We start from the raw sequence: 17,492 nt of genomic DNA on the forward strand, positions 1-17,492 counted from the left end.
TCTGCGTCACTGCCGATGTCTCCTGCATGGCCTCCCAGCCTCCTACTCCCTCCCCCGTGATCAACCCTACCTGCTGACTGCTGGAGGGATGGGTGTGCACAAAAAGCCTTGAATGTTATTTCCATTTTTTAAGTGCAAAGAGTAATTTCTCACTGCTCTTAAAGTCAAGACACTTGGGCCTGGCATCCAGATCCCTCTTGGCCTGTTTCCCCTGAACTTTTTCAGGTTGATACCACACTACTTCTGAATTTCCCATGGGCCACACTGGTCTCTGCCCAAGTGGGGCCCTTTCACACTTCTGTGAGTTAGCATCTGCTGGTCCCTGTCTCCGTCTCCTCTCTCTTCTCTCCATCTTTCCTGTGTCCATGATCCCCAAGACGATCTACCTGCTCACTGATTCACTGAAAGAACTCTTGGAACTCAGAGTATTGGTGTTCTCCTGGCTATTTATTTTTGTTTATTATCACGAAAAGATGCACAGGAACAACGAGGGAGAAAGATATCAAATGGTCTGGTTCCTCTGCTCTCCCTTCCATGAGGGGCCACACTGAACAGGCTCCTTCTCCAGCAGCATAAATGTAGCCACACGTGTGTAATGTTTCTGCCCAGGGAAGCCTGTTTGAGACTCCAATTTCAGTGTTTTTATTAGGAGCTGATCACCTGGGCATTCTTAGTCAAGACACTACCAAAGCATCAGACTCCCAGAAGGAAAGCAAGGGTTCCGCCTAAAACATGTTGTTTGCAGAGTTTAGTCACAACAAAGCAGCTTTATCAGTTAAGGAATATTTCAAGAGCCAGGTTCCCTGACACCAGCCAAGGACCAACCTTGCAAGCAAACTCTTCTAAAGAGAGCAGCAGCTTCTCTGTGTTCCTTCTTTGCTGCAGATTTATTTTCCCAGATCAAAGGTCGCACTCTTTGTAAATCCTTGTTTGTCTCCCGGGTAAAGCTAGTTCAGGGTCTCTGGGTCACGGTGGCTTCCTTGTATCATAGAAGAAACCACAGGGGTTTTGTAATGGCCTGTGAATTTCCCCTCCAGACTTTGGGCATGTTGAAGGCAGGGCCATCACAGGGTTCAGTACTCAGTAAAGACTTGCTCTCTGCTGAATAAACAGATGATTGGAAAGCATTAATGTGCTAGAGACCTAGGATGCAGAAGATACAAACCAGAAAATACATGGTCCCTGCTCCCCGGGGAGTATGGGAGGAATGCCCAGGCCCAGTGAGATGAAACAGGTGAGCAGTGGGCCAGACAGAACTCTCATTTTGGCCCCCCACTCATCCCACAGCCAGACCTGGTGGTCCACCAGCCAGAGAGCCTGCAGGGCAGCTGCAGCTGAGTTTATACCCCCCTCTCTGCTGCCAACCAAGGAGATTACACCTTTCCCAAGTGGCAGCTCACTAGCTGGGAACATCAGGTTTGGAGCAGCAAGATCCCCCCTAGACATCTGGCAGGGCATCTTGAGGTGCACAAGTGGCCCCGGTAAGGGAAGGAGACATCATTGGCTAGAGAATAATACTGAGCATCCCTTTAAGAGGAGGGCACTAGCAGGATGCTCCTGGGGAGAAAGGAGGCAGAGGGACGGGCTGCCCTCAAAGTTCCAGGGCCCTTTAGTTGGAAAATGCAGCCCACATGCCCTCCCTGGACTTTGGAGTCCAGGCAACCTGGGCTGGAATTCCAGCCCCATCATTTGCTGTGAGATCTGGCAAGTGCCTTAGATTCCTTGAGCCTCAGTCTCCTCATCTGTAACACGGGAAGAATATTTCCTTCCTGAGGCTGATGTACGCGTTCAATGATGCAAACAGTTCAGTGCCCAGAAAGTGGAACTGGCTGTGACTGCCATTCTTGTGGGCTCTGTACAATTACTGTCAGCCTGTGGGGCTCAGTTTGCTGTGCCCCTTCCCCTGAGGGGCAGACTAGCTCCCTCCTTCGAGTCTCAGACCCTCCCCTTTGGCCCATCCTTTGGGTCGTGGCTCTGGCTGCCACAAGGGTATTTTCTTGGTTAGCCAAGCTCGCCCTGGACAAATATCTCTTGCCAAAATGAAAAAACAAAACAAAACAAAACAAAAAAACAGCCCCAGAGACTTTGGGGGTAACCATGGCAACTGCTTTCTGAGTAGGATTACTGTTACTTTCTCAAAAAGTTCTCTTTTCCATCAGCTTTGGGATACTCCGAAGTTCACTGAATTTTTAAGTGTGGTTTTATTATATCTTGGAGCTAAATGTTTTTGTGGCAGAAACCCTTCCCCAATCAAGTAATGCAAGTTGACCGGAAAAAGACTAGAAATTGGTTCCAGTGACAACTTTTTACCCCCAAGTTGCTCACAACCACTGTCTATTTTTACCCCCAGTGAATGTGATAATCCGGGCAAGATGATCTGGCAGTCTTGTTGATGACCAGTTTTATTTCTCCATGTCTCCTTTAAGCTGCTCCATCCATCAGAAGAAGGGAGAGACTGTGGGATCCTCAGGGCAGGGACCCTGTGGATTCAGGTCTGTGGCTGAGCTCCTGGGGGCCAAAGCTGGGATAAATGATGGAGAAGTTCAGTGTTCCAGCAGTGGGACTGTAGGTGAGACTCTTCACCTCATGGGTCCCAGGTTCCTCACTGTAAAGGGGGTCCGTGGTACCAAGCTACCAGCCCAGCGACTGTGTGGCATCTGATAAGTGCTCTATAACCGAATGGATGGATGGATGGACAAATGAATGAACAAGTGAACCGTCTAACTAATTAATTCCTTGCTGTGTCTCTTGCAAGGCTCAAGTGAAGGAATGATTATGGAAGTTCATTATAAGCTGTGAAGTGCTCTTCAGTACATGGATTGCAGTTACTGTGGTTAATAATTAAAACATCGCCCACTCAGTCTGCCGAACCACCTCCTGCCCATCCTGCTCAGCTCAGGTTGGCTTCTTCATGCCCTGTCTCAAAAGTCTTCACTCCTCCGGGACTTCCCTGGCAGCCCAGCGGTTAAGGCTCCATGCTTCCAATGCAAGGGTCACGGGTTCTATCCCTGATCTGGCAACTAAGATTCCACATGCTACGTGGTCAAAAACAAAACACAAAAAAAACTTTACTCCTTATGGAGGAAAGTGCATGATCTTGACAGTGAAGACCCCACAGTTTGGTTCCACTCTGACTTTCCAGGTGAATCTGTTTGAGTCCTTCTGCCACGGTTCAGACAGAAAGCCTCCTCTTTCCCGGAAGGGTGAAGAAGGGAATGTGAATGCCAAGGTCACAATGTCAGAGCTCACTCCATCTTGTTGCTATCAAGGGAGAAAGAAAATCCTGGGGGTCATTCAATGATGTAAACTGTTTCCAGGAAATAGCCATGCTGCCCTTCACCCCCTCGAGCTTAGAGCTGCACAGACACTGAATGACCCCCATTCCACAGCCCAGCGCGTGGTCTGGCAAAGCTGAGCCCATTCCATGGCATTTTCTGGTGCCCAGGACTTGCCCGGGCAGCTGCCTGTAGAGCAGGGACGAAGAGTGAGTGAGGATGGCTAGAAAAAAATAGAGCAAGCACTTGCCAAGGGCCTAGCAGGTTCCAGCTACTAAGCTAGGCTCCGTGTATGTACTTAGCTGCTCAGTCATGTCTGACTCTGTGTCAGACAGACTGTGTGTGTCTGTGACCTGTGGACTGCAGCCCACCAGCTCCTCTGTCCATGGGATTCCCCAGGCAAGAATCCTGGAGTGGGTTGCCAGTTCCTTCTCCAGGGGATCTTCGCAACCCAGGGATTGAACCTGGGTCTCCTGGATTGCAGGAGAACTCTACCATCCAAGACACCAAGGAAACCCCAGGCTCTGTGTGCCCTCTCCCTAATATAAATCCTGCCCAGTGGAGATGGTTGGGACATTTAACAGATGAGACCCAACAAAGGAAGGAGCCAGCTCCTGGACCTTAGCATCAGTCTCTCTCACACTCACTCCACCTGGCCCCAGCTGGTGGCTGCATCCCAGGAATGTTGTGGTCCCATGTCTGGCTCTCTCGACCTCCAGAAAGCCCCTGCTAAGCCCAGAGCCTAGCCTTAGCAGAGCCTGAGGGAAGGATCTGCGGAAGGGAGAGTGGGGCTACCTGGGAGATAGAAAATCCTGAGGGCAGGGGAGTAGGGAAGGTCACCTGGAGGTGATGTCCACCGAGAAGAAAGCCTGGACCAGAATCCTGAGGGCCACTGCCTTTGAAGGGGAGCTTTCTCTGCTGACCTCCAAGGACAGGCTATTTATACCCACACTTTCAGTACCCCGGCCGGACCGAAGCAGGCACCCAATGAACACTGGCTTCATCCGTGAGCAATGCCGTCTTGAGGAGGCTTCATTGTAGTGACTCTGGCAAGGATGCCATTCCCTCTGCTATCCCGCTGATGTGAGTGTCTAAAATTAGCTGGTCGATACTGTAAATACTGCTGAAAGGTCAGGCCTCCCGCAGCCCGTGGCAGGGAAATCTCAACACTGAGTGACTTTGACCAAGTGAGAAAGCACAGCTGTTTGAAATTGTGAAGCTGGTCTGGAAAGAGCTCAGGGCTGGATCATCTAAGATTGCTCCCTTCCTCAACCACTTAAGACCAATGTCACCTCGTCCTGCTCATTCCAAGGACAGTTCCCCTGTGCCATCCACCCAGCCCTAGCTCTGGCCTCACTATTTTCACTTGGAGGATCATTCAGCATCCTTTCTCACTGAGCTCCCAGGCCCTCCATCCACTCCTACACTGGCCTCTAGAGAAGCTGCCTAAAGAACAGACATCATCCTCCTCATCATTAGTTTAGCAATGACTAAAGGATTAGTATCTGCCAAGCCCAGGGCTTCACTGGTGGCTCGGCTGGTAAAGAATCTGCCTGTAACATGGGAGACCTGGCTTCGATCCCTGGGTTGAAGGGAATGGCTAACCACTCCAGTATTCTGGCCTGAGAATTCCATAGAGAATTTCATGGGGTCGCAGAGTCGGACATGACTGAGCGATCATTTCACTTCAAGCCTAGGACCAAGCACTTTATGTACATTAATTCACTTATACCTGAGAACAACCCTGGAACAAAGCTGCTATCATCCCCATTTTACAGATGGGGACTTCGAGGCTTGGAGCAGTGAGTGCATTGCTTCAGGGCCACGGCTACGAAGGTGCAGATCTAGGGCTCCAACTCAGATTTGTCTGCCTCTGTTGTCCTCATTCTTGACTTTGACATCTTGCTGAGCAGCCAGAGATGGATGAGGCATGACTTCCTCCGGGAGCTCAGCGTCTTAGGGGAGAGAAACCTGCACACAGAGCACATAGTAAACAATGAGGTGGGCGCAATGCGGAATGAGCGAAGTGCTGCCAGAGGCGGTGCCTTTAACTGGCTGGGGCAACTGGGGAGGGTTCCCTGCCTTGCTGAGGGCCTGGCAGGGGAGCTGGCTGCTGGAGGGCAAACAGGACGGAAGTGCACTTTATGCGGAAGGAGCAGCATATGGGGGCCTTTGGTCCACTGAGTAAAATGCAGTTCTGTCCTGGGTATTGGAAGAAGTAATAGGACTAATAATTTCCTCACACTGAACATGTCCCGAACTGAGCCCCTCCTGTGTTCCCGGAGGCAGCTCCTGCTAGGGACTGTCCTCTTCTCCAGGTGCTCAGCCCAGGCCTCTGGGTGTTGCGCTTGACTCTTCTCTTTCTCTTCCATCTTCCATCTGGCCCGTTAGCAAATTCACTCCAGGCTACATTCAGACTACATCCAGAATCTGCTCCCTCACATCCCCCTCTGCTCCTGCCCCCTTATCTTACCCTTGGATTATTGCCATAGGCTCTGAACTTGTCCTTGCCTGAATAGTCTATCTTCCACGGTGGTCAGAGTGCCTCTTCTTAAAAGCAAGTCAGATCATGTTACCCTCAAAACCCTCCGAGGGCTCCCATCAGAGTGAATCGGAGGAAAAGACCAGGCTTACAACGAGAAGAGAGCCTCCAAGGCGACAAATCCATGGCGCCCTGCATCTCTCCTTCTCACCCCTTTTCCTGTCCCCTCTGGCCACACCAGCCACCAGCTATTCCTTCAAACTCCCGTCCGTCCCCTCAAAGTCCCTGCATTGGCTGCTCCCCTTCCTGACATCTGCCTGACCCACCTCCTCACTTCCTGCAGGGACCCACTCAAGTTACCTTCTTCCCAAGGTTACACTCTCCCTAAAACTCCAACCCACCTCCCTCACCATATTTCAGATCCCCTTTCTATAATTTAGGGCATCCCTGGTGGCTCAGAGGTTAAAGCGTCTGCCTCCAATGCGGGAGACCCGGGTTTGATCCCTGGGTCGGGAAGATCCCCTGGAGAAGGAAATGGCAACCCACTCCAGTATTCTTGCCTGGAGAATCCCATGGACAGAGGACCTTGGTAGGCTACAGTCCACGGGGTCATAAAGAGTCAGGCACGACTGAGTGATGGCACTTTCTACACTTTCTTTCTATACTTCTATAATTTAACTTTTGTTTTATTTATTTTTAATTTATTTGTCATTGAAGTAAAATTGAATTACAATGTTGTGTTAATTATTGCTGTACAGCAAAGTGACTGAGTTTTATATATATATACACATTCTTTTTCATATTCTTTTCCATTATGACTTATCACAGGACATTGAATATAGTTCCCTGTGTTCTACAGCAGGATTGCTGTTGTTTAGTCGCCAAGTTGTGTCCGATTCTACTGCGACCCTATGGACTGTAGCCCACCAGGCTCCTCTGTCCATGGGATTTCCAAGGCAAGAATACTGGAGTGGGTTGCCATTTCCCTGTCCACGGGATCTTCTTGACTCAGGGATCGAATCGGCATCTTGTGCATTGGCAAGTGGGTTCTTTACCACTGAGCCACTGGGGAGGCCCCATACAGTAGGATCTTGTTGTTTATTCTAATTTTTCTTTTAAACACAAGTTAATGCCACTATTTAGCGTCTGTGATATTTGACTTATCTGGAGAATTGCCTGTTTGCACCTCTAAAATGTAAATTGCATGAGAGTGGGGATTTGATTTCAATTTATTAACCACTTGGAGCTGATGGGCAGGGAGAAAGAAGGCTCTGGTCGAAAGATAGGAGAAATTAATTTGTGGTCAGGAATTGTGAGCCTCCTGGTGTTTGATATTCCTAAAGGGGACCCCTTCTAAGGAATGATCAGGCAGGGAGGGAGAGGTGGTTGGAGTAGATCCAGGAAGGGAGAGTCTCTACCTTCTGAGGCTTTGTCCCCTTGGCCATTGAAACCACATAGAATGCAGGCAGAAGACAAGGAAAGGAGAAGTGGGACCTGGGACCACAGTCTAGAAAAGCTATGGCGCTGGGCAGAGGAGAGATGGGAGGTGAGTACTTCCACTAGCGATGTCACTTTGAAGCAGGAGTTCATTTGTCTGGAAGTCACATTGCGATCCAGTTACCTCTGACCATGGTTCATACCTTTTCAAAGAGGCTCTTGGTCACCTATAGGCTGAACAAAATCTAAACATCCCAGTTGCATCAGAAGTCCCTGGTCATTTGCCTTGACCTGCCTTCCAGACTGGGCTCTTCTAAGATGAGCTTTTGAAAGGGACACAGACTTTGGAGCCAAAGGATCTGAGTCAGAGCCCTGGCTCTGCTATGGACTCACCTCTTTGAGTCTCAGTTTTCCCATCTGAAAAATGGGTCTAATATGCCTAATGCATAAGGTTCATTTAGGAATTAAATCCAATACACATATGCAAACAGAATACATGACATATACTTAGTCCTTGACAAATGACAACTGCGATTTCTACCACCCGAGTCTCTGAGTCTCCATTTCTCCATCCATATCATGAAGCCAGTGATGTCTAAGGATTAAATGACAGTGTGTGTGTTTGTGTGTGTGTGTTAGTTGCTCAGTCGTGTCTGACTCTTTTGCAACCCCATGGACTATAGCCCACCAGGCTCCTCTGTCCATGGAATTCTCCAGACAAGAATACTGTAGGTTGATGAAAATGCTCACAAACAGTAGATTCTTGGGCGTTGGTAATTATGCCATGTAACACCAATCTACCCACTCTTTCCTGAACATTGCTTCTTCTTTCTCAACCCTACACCGTTAATCATGCCCTTTTCTCTGCCTGGAGGGCCTCCCTCCCATGTTGGGTCTGCCCTTGCCTGACATTTACCCAATACTCAGCTCAGCTGGCCTAGTACTGAAGCTATTTGTTAGTCAGTTTGCTTCTGCTTCCCATTAGATTGTGAGCTCTGGCAGGGCACAGAGAAAGGGGTTCCCACACCAGGGAGTCTGCAGCTCCCTGCCCAAAGCTATGCCCATGGTGGGTACTAGATACATGTGGGTTTAACTGGATTACGACAGAAGGATCAAGGGGAGTTGCTGTCTTTCCCTTAACTCCTCTTCCAATCAGATGTCTAACTGCTCGTTCAGGATAGGAATTAATTGCATCAAGGACCATTTTCCTGGAGAAAAGCTGCCAATTTAGGATTTTAGAAATAATTGCAGTTCTGTGTTATGTCCCATTTGAGGAAGGAGAGGAGACTCAGATAAACAAGCTCACAGCAAGGGGCAGAGGTGTTCCCATCGCTCTTAATAAAGGGCGCACTTCATCTCTTATGATCACATTCAAAGTGCCCTCCCACCAGCTGAGATTCCTTCTGATGCCTAAATATCCCCACTCGCCACACTAGGGTTCAGAGTGGGAGCTGCAGGCCTGTGGCTCAGCTTCAAGTTCTGGCTGTCTGCACAGCTTTCAGGTGGGGTTTGCTCAGCCTTTGCTCGACTCCCAGAGGCTTCCTTTCTCAGGAGCTCCAGGCCGCTGGCCGTTTGCAGGTGCTTTTCACTGCCCACCTCTCAGTGCACCTTCAGCTTGGACCATCACATCAGCTCCCTTGCCAGGTCCGTGCTCTTCCAGGCTCCCACTCCAGTGCATCCTTCACAGTACCTTTCTGGAACACATATCTGAAGATGCCCTTCTCTCCTTTCTGACTTGGAAAACTCCTACTCTTCCTTCAAAACCCGGCTTAAATGTGGTCATTTCAGACGGTGAGATGTGAGGGGAGACGGAGCTGTGGTGGCAGAGAGCTGGGGAAGGGGGTAGATGTGGGGAGCAGTGCAGGATTCTGTGAGACAAGCATCTGAGCCAGAGAGAGCTGGGAGGGACATTGGAAGAGATGGGATGCTCGGGAGGCAGAAGAAAAGGAGCACAGGAAGGTGACGTCACAGGAAGGTGACATCACAGGAAGGTGGCGTCACAGGAAGGTGACGTGTTCAAACCCACCCCTCCGTGGTAGATCTCTCTGCATCCCTCCCGCCGCAGACTTAATGTTCCCACAAGAAGTTCCCAGCAGCTTGGTCAAGGCCTCATGCTCTGGGGTCTTATATCAGGTTGTACAACTCTGTTGTCTTATATGTATAAATGGTGCCCTTTGGAGCTATGCCTATGGTGACCCTACAGCCTGACCTTCTGGGCAGAGATTGTTCCATCAAAAAAGACCAGGTTAGTGTGAGGATAGGAGACCTTCATAGAACCTTCAAAGACCTTCGTATGGGGGTCCCACTGAGTCAATCCTGGGCTCTCAGGGATTCTAACAGAAAGTCATCAGCAGAAAAGGTCAGCTGAGATGACCCCACTTTACCTCTGTCAGTCACCAAGAATTTCAGGTTCTCATCACTTGCTGAGGCCAAAGTCCAAAGGCAGATGACCTCTCTTGAGTCTGGGAAGGGCATGAGAAAGGAGGACCTGTCATTAGGGAATCTGATGGGGTGCTGATTACTGCTCTCCAAGCTGGATTTTCCTTTTAAATTATTCATAAACACAAGTTTAAATGTTTGTGTCCAGGCAGCCATCTAAAATGAATAAATAAGCTGATACAGTTAGAAAAAATTGCCCTGTCAGAAATACCAAAACTGGATTTGACAACTCATTATTCTATAAATGAATTTATTCTGTTTTCAGTACCTTAGCTAGACTTTGGGACCTTGTGACGAAAGGCAGGAGGGGACACTTTGCATTCTGCTGTTATTTAACCCTCTACCATGCTGACCCAAGTAGTGGGTCTGGTTATCCCTGAGACTCTATGCAATGCAAATTAGCATTTTCCTAAGGCCTAAATTCCTACTCTTCCACCTAGGGACAGGGTTCTCTGGAGTCCTGTTAGTAGAATGTTCTGGAATCTTGCTTCCATAAACTGTTGGTTAGAGAAAATTGAGACTTTCCAGAAAGTCATACTTGGAGTCAGCAGATTTCACATTTGGGAGTCTATCCTAAAGAGATATATGACACGTTCAAAAAGATAAGGTCATGATTCCAGGGCTTGGAGTGGGGAGTGATGAATAGGCGGAGCACAGAGGATTTTTAGGGAGGTGAAAATACTCTCTGAATGATACTGTAATGGCGGGTACATGGCCTTATACATTTGTTGTGACTGTAGAAATTGAGACAATACTAAAATGTATGCAAAATTTAAAGGGCTAAGAACTTTCAAGACTATTAGATATCAAGATATTTTTAAATAAAGGGACAGGTATGGCACAAAAATAAGTAAATAGAGATCACACAAAATGGCCCACCTACATGTATGGATGAGTATGTATATACACACTATTGATTATGACAACGGTAGAACTGCCCAACAGTGGGGGGAAGACAGTCATCTCATTAAATACTGAGCTCAGCTATGGATATCTGTATGGGAAAACGAATGTTGACACCTACCCCACAACATACATAAAAATTAATTCCAGATGGAGCATAGGTTCAAATAGAAAAGCTAAACCAATAAAGCTACTAGGACACGATAAAGGAAATCATCTTCAAAACCTTGAGTAGGCAAAGTTTCTCAAACAGGACATCAAAGCAATACCCTTAAGTGAAAAGTTTGACAGGTTTTGTTGTTCAGTCGCTCAGTCATGTCCAGTTCTTGGCGACCCTATGGACTGCAGCACTCCTGGCTTCCCCATCCTTCACTATCTCCCAGAGTTTGCTCAGACTCATGTCCATTGAGTCGGTGATGCCATCCAACCATCTCACCCTTTGTCGTCCCCTTCTCCTCCTGCCTTCAATCTTTCCCAGCATCAGAGACTTTTCCAGTGAGTCAGCTCTTTGCATCAGGTGGCCAAAATATTGGAGCTTCAGCTTCAGCATCAGTTCTTCCAAAGAATATTCAAGGTTTATTTCCTTTAAGATTGACTGGTTTGAATCTTGCAGTGCAAGAGATTCTTAAGAGTCTTCTCCAGCACCGCAGTTCAAAGCATCAGTTCTTCGGTGTTCAGCCTTTTTTATGGTCCAACTCTCACATTCATACATGACTACTGGAAAAGCCATAGCTTTGACTATACGAACCTTGTAATGACAGGTTGGACTACATTAAACTTCATTCATCAAGAGACCCATTAAGAGAGTAAAAAGACAAGCCAATGTAGGAAAAGATATTTTCAACACATATAACCAACAAAGGACTAATAGAGAAAGTATTTAGAACACCTACAAATAAATAAAAGAAAAAGATAATAGAAAACCAGGCTAATTATTTGAAGAGGTGCTTTACAAAAGAGGATATTTAAATAACAAATAAACTGAAATTGTGTTAAAAAATCTTTGGTTATCAGGGAAATGCATTTTAAAACCACTCTCAAGACGCAGTCTAAAATAAGACTTTAAGTACTGACAAAAATGTGGAATAACTGCAGTCCTCTTATACTGCTTGTGGGAATATAATTTTGCACAACCATTTTAGAAAAGAGTGGCAACATCTATCAAAGGTGAAAAGATACATACCCTATAATCAGCAATCCGGTCTTAGACATCGGAACAACAGAATATACATCTATGTCTGTAATGTATAAGAGTGGGGACTTTCCTGGTGGTCCTGTGGGGGTTCCAATGAAAAGGGTTTGATCCCTGGTCAAGGAGCTAAGATCTCACATGCCTCATGACCAAAAAAAAAACACAAAACATAAAGCAGAAACAATATTATTACAAATTCAATAAAGACTTTAAAAAAGGCCCACATTAAAAAAAAAAAAAAGTCTTTTAAAAAAAGACCTGTGCAGGATCCTCTATGATCCACCTCCCAGAATTCTGGAAATAAAAGCAAAAATAAACAAATGGGATCTAATTAAAATTAAAAGCTTCTGCACAACAAATGAAAGTATAAGCAAGGTGAAAAGACAGCCTTCTGAATGGGAGAAAATAATAGCAAATGAAGCAACTGACAAACAACTAATCTCAAAAATATACAAGCAACTTATGCAGCTCAACTCCAGAAAAATAAATGACCCAATCAAAAAATGGGCCAAAGAACTAAATAGACATTTCTCCAAAGAAGACATACGGATGGCTAACAAACACATGAAAAGATGCTCAACATCACTCATTATTAGAGAAATGCAAATCAAAACCACAATGAGGTACCACTTCACACCAGTCAGAATGGCTGCGATCCAAAAATCTGCAAGCAATAAATGCTGGAGAGGGTGTGGAGAAAAGGGAACCCTCCTACACTGTTGGTGGGAATGCAAACTAGTACAGCCACTATGGAGAACAGTGTGGAGATTCCTTAAAAAATTGCAAATAGAACTACCTTATGACCCAGCAATCCCACTGCTGGGCATACACACCGAGGAAACCAGAATTGAAAGAGACACATGTACCCCAATGTTCATCGCAGCACTGTTTATAATAGCCAGGACATGGAAACAACCTAGATGTCCATCAGCAGATGAATGGATAAGAAAGCTGTGGTACATATACACAATGGAGTATTACTCAGCCGTTAAAAAGAATTCATTTGAATCAGTTCTGATGAGATGGATGAAACTGGAGCCGATTATACAGAGTGAAGTAAGCCAGAAAGAAAAACACTAATACAGTATACTAACACATATATATGGAATTTAGGAAGATGGCAATGACGACCCTGTATGCAAGACAGGGAAAGAGACACAGATGTGTATAATGGACTTTTGGACTCAGAGGGAGAGGGAGAGGGTGGGATGATTTGGGAGAATGACATTCTAACATGTATACTATCATGTGAATTGAATCCCCAGTCTATGTCTGACGCAGGATGCAGCATGCTTGGGGCTGGTGCATGGGGATTACCCAGAAAGTTGTTATGGGGAGGTAGGTGGGAGGGGGGTTCATGTTTGGGAATGCATGTAAGAATTAAAGATTTTAAAATTTAAAAAATAAAAAACTAAAAAAAAAAAACAAACAAAAAAAAATAAATAAAATAAAATAAAAAAAGACCTGTAAAAGAGTATCCATAGCAATGGTACCTGTGATAGGCAAAAATTGGAAACACGTCCAAAACCCATTAAGGCAGGATGAGCAAATAAATTGCAGTAAATTCATAGCATGAGATATTAAACAACAACGAAAATAACCAAGCAACTGAGAGTCACAATAGCATGGATGAATCTCACAGTGTTGAACAAAAGCCCAGACACAGAAAAACGCATACCCTATAGTCCCATTTATGTTAAATCCTAAATTAGGCAAAATCAACCCAAGGTCTTGGAAGTTAGGATAATGACTTCCATGGGGGAAGATTGATAAGAGGGGGACACAGATGAGATTCTAGGATGCTGATAACATTTTATCTCTTGATCTGTGCTTAGTTGCTCAGTTGTGTGTGACTCTTTGTGACCCTATGGACTGTAGCCTGCCAGGCTCCTCTGTTCATGGGATTCTCCAGGCAAAAATACTGGAGTGGGTTGCCATGCCCTCCTGGAGGAGATCGTCCCAACTCAAGGATTGAACCCAGGTCTTCTGCACTGCAGGCGGATTCTTTACCATCTGAGCCACCAGAGAAGACCATCTCTCGATCTGGACAGAGCTTATATGGATGTGGCCTCTATGAGAAATTTTAACTGTCGATCTCTAACCTGCATACTTTTCAGGACTTGTGTTGTATTCCAATAAGATGGTATACATATGTTTTATAAGAGTATTTTTTAATAAATAAATACATTAAAATAATACGCTTAATTTTTATCTGGAGGCAAGGTAAACAGGCAAGGAGTAGAAAGATGACGGTCTTAGATTCACCATGGGGTTGAGGCAAAACACACCTGTCAGTCAGGCCAGGAGTCCTCCTGGTGGACTTGGAAGGGAAAGATGGCAGGAAAAGACTATAGTTTCTCCTAAGTTTTCTTTTAAAATCAAGGTGAGGAAATTGTCAGCCAGGCTCTTACCCAATGGGTACTCACCACAGATCCTTCATAACTTATTCTTTGCTGAGAATAGACGTGTGCGTCCCAGTGAATTGATGATGATTTTCTTGCCTTGGGAGTTGAGGAGATTGTTTCTCCTTTTCTGCTTCATCACACTGTGGTCCAAACACAGCCTCTGTTGGAGAGGAGGAAAATCAATAGAGGGCTTGAGTTTATTGAGTATGATCTTACGACTTTCTATCAAGAAATAATTTCTAGAAGTGGAATCCGGAAAGTGAAACAAATCACTGAGTGCGTATAGATTTGGGGATGCTCTCTTTCCCACCTCCACCTTTGTCCCATCTGCCTAGGAGTTTAAACGCTGGCTCTTTCTCCACATTATACCGAAACATATGCATGCATGCACACACACACACACGCACACAGGGCGGCTTCCTGCCTCGAAGCCCATACTCTTCCCATTATTTCCTGTATTCACTTTGTTTTTTTCCCCCCTTGGCTGCATTGCGCTGCCTGGGGGATTTTAGTTCCCAGACCAGAGATCCATCCTGTGTCCCCAGCAGTGGAAGCTCAAGGTCTAACCACTGGACCACCAGGGAAATCCCATCGGCATCCTCTTTGGACATCCTTTTGCTAAGTGCTATGTTGTTGGCCTCAATTTACAAGATAATCTCTCTGGCCCCTCCCCTTACTCAGCCCTAGATGCTGGTTCTCTGAGTCCTCCTGCCTCTTTGGAAGCCAACAGGTGGTCACAGGACCAAAAAAAGGGCATGATGAAAGTCTGCTGATCCTGTTAAGGATTCTGTAATTTGAACTTTGGGGCACAAGGAATCAGCGTGGGCCCCACTGGGGCCTCGTGGTTTTAGGTCCATCCTCTATGCACTGTCAGGAGTTTCTCTATGCATGGAAGGTGATGCAGAACAGGTCCGTCTGAACTTTGAAAGGTCTGCTCCTCCCCTTCTCCACCAATACCTGCCTGGGCTGCCAAAGTCATCTTCCTGCTCCTGAAGCCACTCTTCTGCTTCATTCACTTGCTCCCTCATTCACTCCTCATCTATAACTCATGAATCACACTCTATAGGGACAAGTCCTAGAGCTCGAAAAGAACCTCCTCCCCCCCCGACCCCACCAAACTGACTATTGACCGTTGAGATTTGTAATTTCTTTGGCAATGTCAATGGCCAAAGAACGCACAGCCCCCTTGAGGAGTAACCCCAAATCTGAGTGTCATCTGGCTCAGGAAGGGGTGCCCGACCCCTGAGGTCACTGAAGTATCCAGCACCCATGATTGTCTAGCTCAAGCACCCACCTTTGCTAGATGTCTCTTACAATCATCCACGCTACCCCAGGAGACAGAGAAGCCAGAATTTGGAATGTACCCTCCCTGAACCAGCCCTTGGGCTGAAGGAACACCCCCTTGGGGTCTGAGGTACCCATGGAGGCTCCAGGGATGAGCTTGGATGGCAGCCTCCAGCATTCGTGTGACTTTCATGACAGTTACGTTAATGCTGCTCTTGACCCCACTTCATCACATTACCTGACTTCCTTTCAGCACAGAGGTTGCCCAGCGAAGGGTATAATTTCCTGACTCTAATGCATGACAAGGTTTCACTTAAAGGATGAAATAAAATTACCTTGAGAGGCTGACACTGGGAAGTCACAGATACGACTTGGTCTGCAGGGACCTTCAGGTCTGGTCAGATCAGAGAGAGCTCAGATGAGTCCCTAGCACAGCCTCCCTGTGACTTGCAGCTGCTGGTTCCATGGCCTGGGCCAGGGTTCAGCGAGGGCCAGGGTGGAAGCTCCGTGAGGCCAGAGTCAGGATGCACTTTCTGATCACAGCATGTGATGATCTGTAATTGAACTGGCCCTTCCATGACTGCAATCTATGGCCTTGGAGACATCCATGCCATACTCTAACCACTTAGGTTTCTGGCCACCATTTCCTCCAATAAGCATCCTTCCCGAAGTTGGAAGTTTCACCTGTCATTCATTTGGCTTCAGTGAAACTTCTCACAGCCCACTGAATCACATGGAATCATGTGGAGCTGGGGGCTGAGAGCAGGGCTGGAGCTTCCCCAAGGTTATCGAGGGAGTCACTGACCTAGAACAGAGTTCTTGAATGAAGGAGACAAGACAACGCCAATGGTGAAAGGACAATCCTGCCTTCTACATGATCACCATCTGATTGCCATCCTGATGGGTGAAAGAAGCAGGACAGAGGTGAAAGGAGTGAGTGAGACCCTTGAGAGATGCTCCTTTCCTGGGAAGTGGTTCCAAGCTGGACACCAGCCTCTGGAAAGGCACAAGTCCAGAGTGGAACATTCATTTCCTCTACTTGCAAATCTCCCTTTGGAAACGCAATGATCTGTGAGACACTTCTGCCTCTGAGACTCAGGAAGAACTCAATAAGCATGCAGTTATAAAATCAGATCTGTAGAAAATTCAGGCTGGCAGAAAAAGCCTCCTCCAATCCAGCCAGTTCACTGGAGCTTCAGGCTTCAGCCCTCAGAGAACTAACTGGCTGTACTTGAACTACTCTGTCTATAACTCACACCCCAACAGGTCTCTTTGGAGGACTGAAGCTTGGACTGTGGCAGTCTTCAAAGATGCAACACAAGTTATTTTTAATATGCATGGAGAGAATCCATTTGGGAGGAGGAGGTTTGGTGCTAAGCACAGCAGCTGGACTTGCAGGTTGCAATGAGACCTAATTTTAGAGTTGTTTTGACACTTTTCTAGGGTTTAGTCATTGGTGCCTGGGATCAGAGAAGCCCAGAAATAGGGAGTGAATGTCTGGGGGCTTCCCTGGTGGCCTAGCGGTTAAGAATCCGCCTTACAATGGAGGTGGATGCAGGTTTAATCCCTGATCTGGGAACCAGGAACCCACATGGTACCAGGAAATTGAGCTGGCAAGCTACAACTAAAGGGAGTCTGCATGCCGCAAGGACGAGCCCCCATGTGGCCACTAATACCCAACACAGCCAAAAATAAATAAAACAAAATAATGTGTGTCTGTCCAGTTACTTTGGAAGCACAAAAAACTTCCTAGATAGAAAGGGCCAGGAGTCACTCTAGAAAATTTTATTTTCTTTTTAAAAATATTTGTTTGTGTGGACCATTTTTAAGGTCTTCATTGAGTTTGTGACAGTATTGCTTCTGTTCTATGTTTTCCTGGGGGGTTTTTTGGCCATGAAGCATGTGGGACCCCAGCGCCCCAACCAAGGATCAAATGTGTACCCCCTGCATTGGAAGGCGAAGTTTTAACCACTGGACTTCCAGAGAAGTCCCAGAAAACAGTTTCTTTAATATCTAAACATACATTTACCTTTGTTATTGTTCAGTCGCTCAGTCGTGTCTGACTCTGCGACCCC

At 46.6% G+C, this 17,492-nt stretch overlaps 1 long non-coding RNA gene across 2 annotated transcripts in view; it reads right to left on the reverse strand.

Moving 5' to 3' along the window:
* Window positions 1-2,182: 2,182 nt before the first annotated feature.
* The window catches only part of LOC138414666 (uncharacterized), a 58,363-nt gene continuing 43,053 nt past the window's right edge, over window positions 2,183-17,492 (reverse strand). For both annotated transcript variants that reach the window (XR_011246938.1, XR_011246939.1), the window contains exons 2-5: window positions 14,155-14,293; window positions 9,579-9,656; window positions 5,008-5,246; window positions 2,183-3,261 (exon numbers count right to left, since the gene is read on the reverse strand). This is a non-coding gene — a long non-coding RNA (uncharacterized lncRNA). The remainder of the gene's footprint in view (window positions 3,262-5,007; window positions 5,247-9,578; window positions 9,657-14,154; window positions 14,294-17,492) is intronic.

The sequence above is a fragment of the Ovis canadensis genome, chromosome 11 (assembly GCF_042477335.2).
Source record: "Ovis canadensis isolate MfBH-ARS-UI-01 breed Bighorn chromosome 11, ARS-UI_OviCan_v2, whole genome shotgun sequence".
Taxonomy (NCBI): domain Eukaryota; kingdom Metazoa; phylum Chordata; class Mammalia; order Artiodactyla; family Bovidae; genus Ovis; species Ovis canadensis.